Consider the following 12,173-nt stretch of genomic DNA (forward strand, 5'->3'; position numbering starts at 1 on the left):
TACTAAATGACTCCACCAGCAAAATCCTGGCTTTGGTTTTCCTTAACTTCTGTCAGCAGGAGCAGGAATTTCTGAGGGAAACAAAGGTTTGATCCAACTGTGGGATTGTCAGGATGGGAATGGGATTGGTCCTGGAGGAAAACTAGTTTTATTGGGAATTCTCAGTCTCTTGGCCAAGGAAGTCCCTTCCCAAATGGGGGCTGCAACCTCAGCCCAAACCCAGAGTGAGTGAGAATTCCCAAAAAGAGGAGGGGAGAGATGAAGCTGGGAAATTAAAAAATTCCATTGGGAATTATCAGAATTACTGGATGGCAAAAAACCCAAGGAATAAAAAAGAAACAAAAAAACCTCCCCAAAATTCTCAAACTGGAGCCAAACCAAAGTAACAGCAACAATTTTCCTGCTCCCCTTGAGTCTTGTTTTTTGGGACAAAGATGGATGAAATCCCTCTTTTCCTTGGAATGGCCTTCCCGAGCTTTGAGGAGCTCCTGCTAAACTGAACCCCTGCTGTGGTTTGGATAATGGGTCATAAAAAACACTCAGGAGGGATTAAAAACACAACAAAACACAACAACAACAGAAAAAAAAAAACTGCCCAGGACATTCCCTGCTCCAACGGGAAGTAAGGCAGGGAAAAAAATTCCATCTTTTCCAGAAGGTTTGCAGAGGAGCAGGAAGGGGCTGAAGGTTTAAGGGATCTGAGCTCCAGCCTCAGGATGCTCCACAGGAAAGGCAGAGATGCCCTCTCTTGGGGGATCATGGATTCATCCCTCTAAAATCCCCTTTTCCCAGATTTTAAAGGCTTCTGTGTTCATGGAAGTGGGAATCCATATTTCCCAACTCCCCTTTTAGGGTTTTGGGAGGGAAAAGCCTCCCTGGAGCATCATTGCCCTCTCAAAAACTGCAAATCCTGGTTTTCCTCTCATTCCTTTTGCTGGGAAAGAATCTTTGGAAGGAAAAAGAAGGGAAAGGTTGAGCCTATGAAATTATGAAGGTCTTGGGAGGGACGGGAATTGTCCTTTAATAAATCATGGAATTAATCCCGCGGGTGCCACCGACCCCAGGCAAGGCTGATCCCAAACGTGGAATGACTGATCCCGGTGAAACAAGGGGGAGTTTTCCATGGGGATGGAAACAGTGGGAAGTGTGAGCTTCCTTCTGCTGCTTGGGATTGGGACACACTCCACAGAAGAGGAATTTTATACCCTAAATATTCTGGATATTAAACCACACAAAGGGGATTCATGGTCCAGGAGGTTTTGGCTTCCCAAAAATTCCTCCAGGCTGGGAATTGACGCAGGAATAGGGGAATTCCAGATTTAGGGCATTCACAGCTCCAGACTGCCTGGAAAGGAGTGGATCCAAGCTGAAGGAGATGGGATATTGGAAAGGAATTCCTGGCAGGGAGGGTGGGGAGGGACTGGAATGGATTTCCTGGAGAAGTTGGGATTAATAATGGATTAATGTTTAATAATGGATTAATAAGTAATGATAGGAAAGAAACAGAGCAACCTGGAGGAAAAACTCGGAGGAAAAAAATTCAGCTTGGACTCGGATGGAGGATTAGGAAAAGCTTCTGCTCAGTGGCTGAATCCCAGAATCCTGGAATGGTTTGGGATGGAAGGGGCTGAAAGCTCATCCCATTCCCACCTTCCACTGTCCCAGGCTGCTCCAAGCCCTGTTCCAACCTGGCCTTGGGCACTGCCAGGGATCCAGGGGCAGCCACAGCTGCTCTGGGAATTCCATCCCAGCCCCTCCCCACCCTCCCAGCCAGGAATTCCTAATTCCCAATATCCCATCCATCCCTGCCCTCTGGCAGTGGGAGCCATCCCCTGTGTCCTGTCCCTCCATGCCTTGTCCCCAGTCCCTCTCCAGCTCTCCTGGAGCCCCTTCAGGCCCTGCAAGGGGCTCTGAGCTCTGCCTTTGTTCTCCAGGTTGAAGGGACAAGGAAAGATATAATCCTGAAGGGATTTTGGAGGGTTTTGGACAGCCTATCCCTATCCCTATCCCTATCCCTATCCCTATTCCCATTCCTCTGGATTTTGCCTTGCTCATTCCCTGGGCTCTTCACCTTCCTGGGACCATCCCTTCCCAGCCTTTCCATGTTTGTTCCCGCCTTGCTGTATCCCAGATCAGAATCCCACTGGGATGGTCTCTTCCTGACCCAATTCCAGCATTCCAAGGCCTCTTCCCACCCCCTCACACATGGAAGAGTCTCTTTGTGGGGACCTGGGGCGCTCCAGGATAAAGGAGGAATCCTTGGAGAGAGAAATCCTTGGAGCAGAAGGTCTGTGAGGGTTTTTCCCTCCCTCATTCCAAGTCCTGCTCTCCCTCCATCCCAGGCTTGGAAATCCATCTTTTCTCTCTGCTCCAGAGGTGGGAAGGAGCTCCTGGAGAACTTTCTCCATAGGCAAAGCATTCAGAATTCCAACTTAACGAGGAGATTTTACAGGCTTCCAAACATTACCTGGCTCCAGGCTCTCCCCCTGTGGTGGATCCCGAGGCCAGTGCTTCCATGGGGGAATTATGATTTTGGAAAACTCCATTTGAAAGATCCCAAGGGAATTTATTAAGACTTCCTGTAAAAGGACAAGGAGTTTAATACAGAGGGGGAAAAAAGAAACAGGAATTTTGATTTCTACCAGAACAGGGCTTGACTTCATAAATGAAATTCCCTCATGGTCTCCCCCATCCTGTTCCCATCCCATTTTCCCCCCTCCTCATCCCATAAAATAGAGCCTGGGATCAATGCCCCATGTGTATGGAAATAAAGAGGAATCCTGCCATTCCCAGGTTTTTCTGTGGGATGGGTCACGGAGCTGGGGCAGGGACAGAACTGCTGGGAAAGGCACAAATCCTGGGCTGGCTGGAATGGGAATTTTTTCCCCCCAACCAAATTTTTCTGGGATTCTGGAATTCTATGGAAAACAACTGAAATATTCCCAAAATCCAGCATGCTTTTCCTCACCTACATCATTTATTTCCTCTTTTCCTTTCCATTTTGTGTTGGAATTTTTCACTCTCAGAGGGAACCATTGGAGAGGGAACAAACTCTCATTCCATAGGAAAGGAAATCCAACCAGAGGCATTTCCCTCCATCCCAGTCCACCCCAAAAACTGGTGACCAGTTTCCCTAGTGGATTTGATGGAATCCTAGGATCCTGTGAAGCAGTTTTTCCCAAATAAATTAATTTACCTCCTCAAATCAATTCTCCCAGTAAATCCCACCTTTCTACAGCCAGGATTTTTTTCCCTCAAAGCCAATCCCCAGCACTTCAATTCCCTCATCCCTGGATTCCAAAGAGATCAGGATCCGACCTTCCCTTTTCCCAAGCAGCTCTTCAGTAATGTTGGAGTTCTGGCACCTCCTCCTTGGCTGCTTCCAGAGCTCACTCCAAGATTTAGGGATCGTGTTTCACTCCATATTAATGCCTGAAATTTTATTATCCCAGGATCATAAAAGCCCAGCTGCTGATGGCGGCCCCAGCCTCGGTTATTTCACCCTGCTGAATTCCTGGGATTGAATCCAGAGTTTCTCCATCACCGTGTGGAGAGAGCCCTCTGCAGATCGCTGGATTAATTCATCCACTCACAGGAAATATCCCAAGGAAGCTGCTTTCCTCCTGCAGGAAAACCTATGGGAAAGCAGCATGGCTGGACACCAGGATCTGGGATCAGCCCTTCCCAAGGCCAGGTCAGCCTTCAAGGAAAAGTTTGTTTTATTCAGGACATGGGATTCCCCCTTTTCCTGACCTTTTTCCTGCTCTTATGGAGGAGGAGAGACCTGACAAGGCTTAGGAGCAAGAAGAGATCAAATCCAGGATTTCCTGAGCCTTTTCCTCATTTTGGCTGAGGGTGCAACAGAATTTGAACTTCTACTTCCATCATTCCCTTCTGTTCTCCCTAAAAAGTTGGTTAGACATGGAATCATAAAATCCTGGAATGGTTTGGAAGGGACCTTAAGGATGATCCCACTCCATCCATGGGCAGGGACACCTCCCACTATCCCAGGCTGCTCCAAGCCCCATCCAGCGGCCTTGGACACTTCCAGGGATCCAGGAGCAGCCACAGCTTCTCTGGGCATTCCATTCCAGTCTCTCCCCATCCTCCCAGCCTGGAATTCCTTCCCAATATCCCATCTAAGCCCCAGGAGAAGAGCCGCTGTCCTGGTTCAATCCCCAACAGCCCCTGGTTTGGAGCAGGGATCAGAATTTCCCAGGATTGCAATCATGGGAGCAGGGAAACACAGCTCTTTTCCCTCCACTGAAGTGTTCATTCCCAGTAAAACCCTTGATCCGGAGCTACTGGAATTCCTGCACCTGCTAATGAGTTAATTAAACAAACTGCCCACGGAGACGGTGCAGTGGTGGCTGGGACAGAGCAGGACAGCAGGGCAACGAGGGGACACCATGGGGACATCGAGAGAGAAGCCTCTGGGAGTGCCTGGCACCATCTGGGATTTCCAAGGATACCTGAGGATGGATTAGGAACCTAAAATTCCCTTTCCACCTAAATTATTCCACTGAAATTAGTGTCCACTTGGCTTCCGAGCACCATCCAATTAGGGGTGTCCAAAGATCCTGGGACTTGGGTCATCCCAACTTCCTCAAGCCTTGGGACACTTCCCTGTCACTGGATGTGGGCCAGGGGGAGCAGGAAATATGAGAAACCCTGGAATTTCAGAGGTGTGGATCAGGAGGAGCTGCTAGAGGTAAGGAGAGGATCTTGGAAAAGACAGGAACAATGGGGATGGAAGAAGCTCCCCCAGGAGCAGGAAGGGAGGAAGGAAGCCACAAGTGGAAAAAAATCAGAGGTTTCCTTGTGGAAAGATATCCAGAATATTGGAGAGGGTTTTCCTAAAGTCTGGGAACAGCCTGAGCACATCCCACCCCTTTGGGTCCTATTACAGCTGGAAAAGCAAAACATGGAAAGGCCACCATTCCTAAAAACCTCCCAGAAAGGTGGGAGAGGGACACCAGAGCAGGGGCCAGGGGATCCAGCTGGATTTCTCCCGGTGGCACCTGACGTCTCCAGGAGCAGCAGGACTTCACCATGGACCAGCACCTCCCCATCAGCCTTTGGGAGGAAAAGCAATTCCCAGCTCTCCCAGGGAAAATTTTGGGAAGTTTTGGGCTGGATGGTGCACAAAAGGATTTGGGATTGATTGGGCCAGAGTAGGAGAGGACCATGGAACAGGATGATCCTGGAGGTCCCTTCCAACCCAAACCACTCCATGATTTGATGATGATTATGCAAAAGGAACCTCTGCCTTGGAATTCTGTGGTAGCCAGGACCAAGGTGGAACAGACAGGACATTCCCAAATCCCATCTTCTCGTTGGATGAAGGATAAACTTCAGCAAAATCCGAGCACAATCTGGCCCCTCATCCCACCCTGCTTTACAGCTCCGTCGGGAATCCAGGGATAAAGCTTCTGTCCATCCCAACACAATCCCGCCCTGGAATCTTCTGCTTCTCCAGCACACACAACGTGACTGTGGGGAGGCGGCAGATGAGGCTGGAATAAATCAAGGAGAGCAGCAGGAGGGGCCCGGCATGCAGCTGGAATTAGCAGAGAGGAGAATTGTAAACAACTGGGGAAACGTGCCTGAAATTAATTTTTAGGACCTAATGGGATTTTGCTTGGAGCAGAGTCAAGAATGAAAAGCTTTCCGTGGCAGAACGAGGCACTTTGCATAAATTTGCATCCTGACATTGGCTGGCTCTTCCCGGTCGGAGACGGGAGCGCGCGTGCGTCCTTGCACGGCTGCAAGGGGGATTTGGGAATTGCTTTAGTCGTTATCCACAGCTCCTCCCAAGAAGTTTTAATTGGAACAGACCCTTGAAAGCCAGGATTCCTGGGCTCTGGAATGCCATGGGATGAAAGAATGGGAAAGGGAAGGACAAGTCACCTTGGTGTTGACATGTATGAACTGGAGGGAATTTTTAATTCCATAGGGAGCTGTCTGGGAAATGTGACTCGCCAGGATGGATTGAATCCTGTGGCAGAAGGGATGAGGTGTTTTGGGAAGTGAAATGATCATAGAATAGGATCAGGGAATGGTTTGGGAGGGAAGGGACCTTCAGGATCATCCCATTCCACCCCTGCCATTGGCAGAGACAACTCCCACTGTCCCAGGGTGCTCCAAGCCCCATCCAACCCAAACCAGTCTGGAATTCCGTCATTCCATGATCCTATGAACAATCACAGCAGGAAATTCCTGTCAGCTCCCCAAAACCCTCAGTTTTCCTTGATGCCCATCCCAGCTGATTTTGAGGAAAAGCCCAGGAATTCAATCATTCCCTATTGATTAAACTGTGCTTTAATTTGCAATTATGTTAATTTACCTCCTATCCCACTTCACGCTCTGCTTGGAAATGGGATCCACATGGATCTGGATCAAACTCAGTAAAGTCAGTGGAAGTTTTTCCCTGGATTTCCAAAGGCTCTGGATTTGCCTCTTTATCCCTTTGCAGGGAGACGCCTGGTCAGAATCTCCGTCTCCAAAACACCAGCAGGGATTAAAGAAGCATCAAGAAGGTTAAAATTCCTTTGCTTTAGTATTCCCACAGAATGAGGAAGGAATTTCCATCCTCACTGGAGGCAATAAAATCATCCCGATTGGATCACTGGGAGGTGGGAATGTTCGAACATGACTTCCTCCCAAATTTGAAGGTTCTTCATTAACCAAAATCAAAGGTCCTTCATCAGCCAAACTCCTCCTTCATCTCCCAGACTCAGAGATCCTTCATCAGCCAAGCTGCTCCTGATTTCCACAAGTTTTAGGCAGCAAAGGGACAAAGGAGAGCAGGATACACATGGAATTGAGGTGTGGAGTTACCTCCCAGCAGGACCTTCAGAAGAACCTTCCAGATTCTTTTAACACAACCCCACCGCCCAAATACCTGTCCCAGTTTTCCAGCTGGGAGAACATGGAAAGAGAAGCTTTTCCTGCTATTTCAGGCCTCCCCGAGACTTCCAGGCATTTCCATTAATAAACTTTCCAGGCAGCCTTTTTTCTTTTGGCACAATCCGACCCCAGCTCCAACGGAGACCTACTGGGAAGCTTTTCTCTTTCCTGGCTCCAAGTGTTGACAGGCATGGGAAGAGCCTTCTCCTTACATCTCCAGCTGCAGGGGTTTTTTTGGCGCTCCCAGCTTTAGTTCCACGCAGAGACACGGACAGCTCCTTAAGAAATCCCACACTTCGGCTGCTCCTCAGCTTTCTGAAGGACACAATCCCAGTAGCTCCAGTGCCCCCGGGAAGCATTTTGGAAAACATCAAGCCAGGATGGCTCTGCCATGGATTACCAGGGCAAGAACCACCCTCAGCTTCCCAAACATCCATAATTATCCATTAAATACAGAGGAACACCAAGTCCTTCCCTCTTTTCTCTTCATGTCATTATTTTTGGGAACAATAGGTCAAAACCTCACAGCCAGCAGGCAGCTGGAAGGGAAACACTCCTGGGAAAAACCATGGCAAACCTTTCCTGGTGCTACCTGGGTGGGATGAGCTCATCCAACTTCCACTTTTCCTCAATCCTTCAGAATCCCCGGAGGGAAAAATCCTTAATAAAGGCACGGAATTGCTATTTTTAGTTACATTTACAATCTGCAAACGCCTCCAAGATGTTTTATTCCTTCCAGCTCCATCTACCGCAGATGGAGCCCAGGAAGAGCCGTGGGAGGTTGGGCTCCTGTTGAAAATTCCTTTTTATTGGACGTTTTCTGCTCTCTAACAATCACGTCATAAATTCAGCAGGACTTTTATGGGAACTCCCAGGGTGTTTTTATTTCAAATATCATAATACAAGGGGGGGAAAATCCTACAGAGCTGGAATCAGCTCCTGGTTTTCTTGTTTTTACAGGGATTTTAACAGGAAGAATCGCTCTGAACCAATGGCAAAACCTCTTCAGGAACAGCCTCACAGGGCCAAGGAAAGGAGTACTGTAGCAAAGTTGGAATTTTCTGCTGGTAAAAGGTATCCAGGGGTGGGATTCTGGTCCTCTGCCCCCTCAGGTGAAACCCCACCTGTAGAGTTGCCCCAGCCCCAGATCCAGCAGCACAAGGACCTGGAGCTGCTGGAGAGACCCAAGGGAGGCCCCGGAGCTGCTCCAGGGCTGGAACCCCTCTGCTCTGGGAGAGCTGGGAATGTTCCCCTGGAGAAGGGAGATATCCAAGGAGAGCTCAGAGCCCCTTGCAGGGCCTGAAGGGGCTCCAGGACAGCTGGAGAGGGACTGGGGACAAGGCATGGAGGGACAGGACACAGGGAATGGCTCCCACTGCCAGAGGGCAGGGATGGATGGGATATTGGGAATTAGGAATTCCTGGCTGGGAGGGTGGGGAGGGGCTGGGATGGAATTCCCAGAGCAGCTGTGGCTGCCCCTGGACCCCTGGAAGTGTCCAAGGCCAGGTTGGAGCAGCCTGGAACAGTGGGAGGTGTCCCTGCCATGGCAGGGGTGGCACTGGATTGGCTTTAAGGTCCCTTCCCACCCAAAGCATTCCATGATTCCATGACCTTGCAATGGTCAAAGGGTCACAAGTTCCACACTCACCACCCATTAGGGATGGACACGGGATGAGCAGAGGAGAGGACAACAGGATCCTGCTCCAGTTGTCCCGGGTCCAAGTGATGACTTTCTCTGAACTTCCATGGAGGGCCCAGAGGCAGAAAAGCAGCTGGAAGCGGGACAAGCACAGCAGGAGCAGCTCTCCTTCTGGGAATTCCCTTTGGATCTTACAGACCCTGATCCCAGCAGGAATGTGCTCCTCCCTGCCCAGAGCTCATTGCTGTTCCCAGGAATTCAGAGCAGGTGCCAGAGCAAATCCCATGGGCTGTGTCCAGCAGAGGCTGCACCACCATGCTCCAACACCCAAATTTTCCATTCTTCTCGGCACAAGCACAGTAAAACTTCCCAAGGCAATTCCTGCAACGTTGGCTGGAAGAGTTGAACAACAAACAAACAGGGCAGGAGGATAAAAGGACAGCAAAGTCCCGGGAAGATTTTCCTGAGTGGAAATTCATTGGCATCATTGGCCAGGCCCCGGGGCTGGAGGCAGCTCTGCAGGGGGGTTCTCATCCCTTTGGAAGGCACCAAGAATTCCAAGAGCTGCCCTTCCCCACCCCCCCCAGAGGCCATTTCCAATGTGTGGACTTCCAATTCTCACATCCAAGTATCCTGTGCCATGGGAAGCATCCCCTGGGATCCCTCCACTCTCTCCCTGCCATTGCCACAGGTCTCCCAGAGTTCCCAAACCCCATCCACCAACCATCCCAGAGCATCTCAGAGAGCCCTTGGAAACTGCCAAGCATTTTCCAAGCATCCCAAATGTTTAAGGAAAAAACTATTCCCAACAGGTCTGCTCAGACATTCCAAAGGAAAAAAATCCCAGGAACCTGCTTCGGAAGCCTGGGACCTCTAGAGTCCGACCAGCAGCCCAGCAGAGGGATTCGTGTCCAGAAGCAGAAATGATGCCAAATCCCCCCCGGAGCTGGGAGCAACGGCACAAACCCTCGGCTTGGGCAGGGTGCGGCCAGGAACATCACAAAAGGAATTTCAGCATCTGTCAAAAACTAGGAATTCCTTTCATGTCCCTGCAGCAGATGGACACTTGAAAGCCAGACCTTGGCGGTGGGTGTGACCACTCCAAAACCAGTGCCTGGAGGGCTGAGGGCTCAGGATGAAGGCTCCTCTCCATCATCCCAGCAGGTTGGAGAATCCCAACCACTCTGGCACTCCAGGGCCGCTCCTGCTTCGTGTCACGGAGACGTCAGAGGCTCCTCCAAATTCCAGCCCACCCTGGTGCCTTTTATCCCGGCCAAGAGCATCCCAGGGCCTGGTTTTTATAGGACAGAGGGATGTCAGAACTTCCAAGGCCAGAGCGTGGAGAGCACAGGAGGGAATCCAATGAAAAGAGGGAGGAGGTGGCATTTCCATGGAGAGGAGAAAGAAACATGCCGATTTTTAAAAGGCCAGAATGTTGGCGGGGGATAATCCAGAGGGAATGGCCAGGAGGATCCTGAGGGATGGATTTGACCCCGCTGTCAGTCTGGGGCCGTGTCGGTGTTCTCCACATTTCCCCAGCAAAATGCAGCGACATCAGGCTCCAAATCAGCCAAAGGAAAATAGGTTTTCCTATGGATGAAGGAATCCCGGATTTTCCATACAGGGATCCCTGTTCCTCACCAGAATCCCAGCATTCCACCGGGATCCCTGTCCCATTCCAGAATCATTGTCCCATGCCAGGACCACAGTCCTACGCCAGGATCCCTGTCCCACATTGGGATTCTTGTCCCATGCTGGGATCCCTGTCCCACTCGATGATCCCATATTGGGATCCCTGTCCCACGCCAGGATGCCTCTCCTGTACAGGGACCCCATTCCCATGCCAGGATCCTTGTCAGGATCCCTGTACCACACTGGGATCCCTGTTCCACACCGAAATCCCAGTCCCACTCCATGATCCCTGCTCTGTGCTTGGCACCCCAGTCCCATTCCAAGTTCTGTGCCCCATGCCAGGATCCCACTCCCATCCTTGGATCCCTGCCCCATGGAGGGATCCCAATCCTGTACCAGGACACCAGTCCCACACCCAGATCCCAATCCCATGCCAAGATCCCATTCCCACGCCAGCTCCCACATATATCCAGGGCTCTGAGGTGGATCCTGGTTTAATTTCAGCCTGGAATAAAAGTGGAAAACACACAGGAAAGAGAAAATTCAGGACATTTCATTTGAGGTTTGTCCTAAATGAAAACATTGGGATTTTTAATTTCCAAGTCAGATTTTCCAGGAAAGCTGAAAGTGGAAAATTATCCCTTCAGGAACTGGGAAAAACTGTGCCTGGAACTGGAGCCACTTTAAAGGGATTTTTTTTCCCTTGAAAATTAACAAGGGAAATTTCTTCTGCTTCCCACCTTTGGTCTGGCTTCAGCCAGGGAAGGGATGGATGGATGGATGGATGGATGGATGGATGGATGGATGGATGGATGGATGGATGGATGGATGGATGGATGGATATTCCAGCTGGCAGCATCCCAGACAGGGATGCAAAGCCTTGCTTCATCCAGATTCCAGCTGTTGGGAACAGCTGGACATGGCACAGTTTTGTGCATGGAGATCTGCTGACATCTACAGGGCATTCCATAGATTCCATGGCTCCATGGAATCAGGGAATTCCAGAACAATTTGGGTTGCAAGCAAACTTAAGAATCATCCCATCCATCCCATTTTCATGGGCAGGGACACTCCCACTATCACAGGCTGCTCCAAGCCCTGTCCAACCTGGCCTTGGACACTTCCAGGGATGGAGCAGCCACAGCATTCCCTGACAGAACATTCCCACTTCTTTTCCAGAAATAGTCTGCTCCAGGACAAGGGTGAGGGGCACTTGGATGTCTCCCATCCAAGGAAAAATAGGGAAAACCACCAAAAACACCCTATAGGGAGTTGGACACCAGCCCAGGTGTTTTCCCACCCGAGAATCCAGAGGGAATCCACAGGCACATCCCAGCACCAAGTCTGGCCCTGGTGGGTGCAGCTCTCCCACTGCTCCATGGAATGTCCACGTTGTCCTCACACACCTGGGAATGGCCCCTCCAAGGGGAGAGGACAGAGCAGGAATGGCTGCAAACACCGGGAACAGGAGAGCCAAGGAGAAGGAAGGAAGCTGGGAATGGAGGTGGAATCAGGGAATTTTCCAGCTGCTCTTTACTCCCAGGCATCCCCTGGAAGCAGGAACAGGGCTCTGGCAGGTGGAAAATTCTCATGGAGGAGCATGGAGCAGTGGGAAGCAGCAGGTACTGGCACAGGGACAAGGATCCATCACTCTGGGAATGATGCACCAGAAAAAAAAACAGCAGGATGTGGGAATTACCAGGAACAGCTCTTCTTATCCCAGTTGGGATCTTTTGTCGGCACCAGATGTTTCCCCTCCGGATAAAATCTCTTTGGAATCAAACCCAGAGGATTCTGGCACCATCCCACAAGATCTCCCAGAGCCACAATAAAGTTTTCCAGGGAAAACGCAGGATCAGCTTGGCAGATCCCACCTGCTCACCTTTTCCAGAGGCACAGGGTTGGGATCACCCCAGGAACCTGGATCACACAATAACCTGGATCAGCCCATCCCAGGAATTGTGCTTGACCTGCTGTGGCCACCTCCAACTTC

This window comes from Anomalospiza imberbis, chromosome 1, assembly GCF_031753505.1.
Source record: "Anomalospiza imberbis isolate Cuckoo-Finch-1a 21T00152 chromosome 1, ASM3175350v1, whole genome shotgun sequence".
Taxonomy (NCBI): domain Eukaryota; kingdom Metazoa; phylum Chordata; class Aves; order Passeriformes; family Viduidae; genus Anomalospiza; species Anomalospiza imberbis.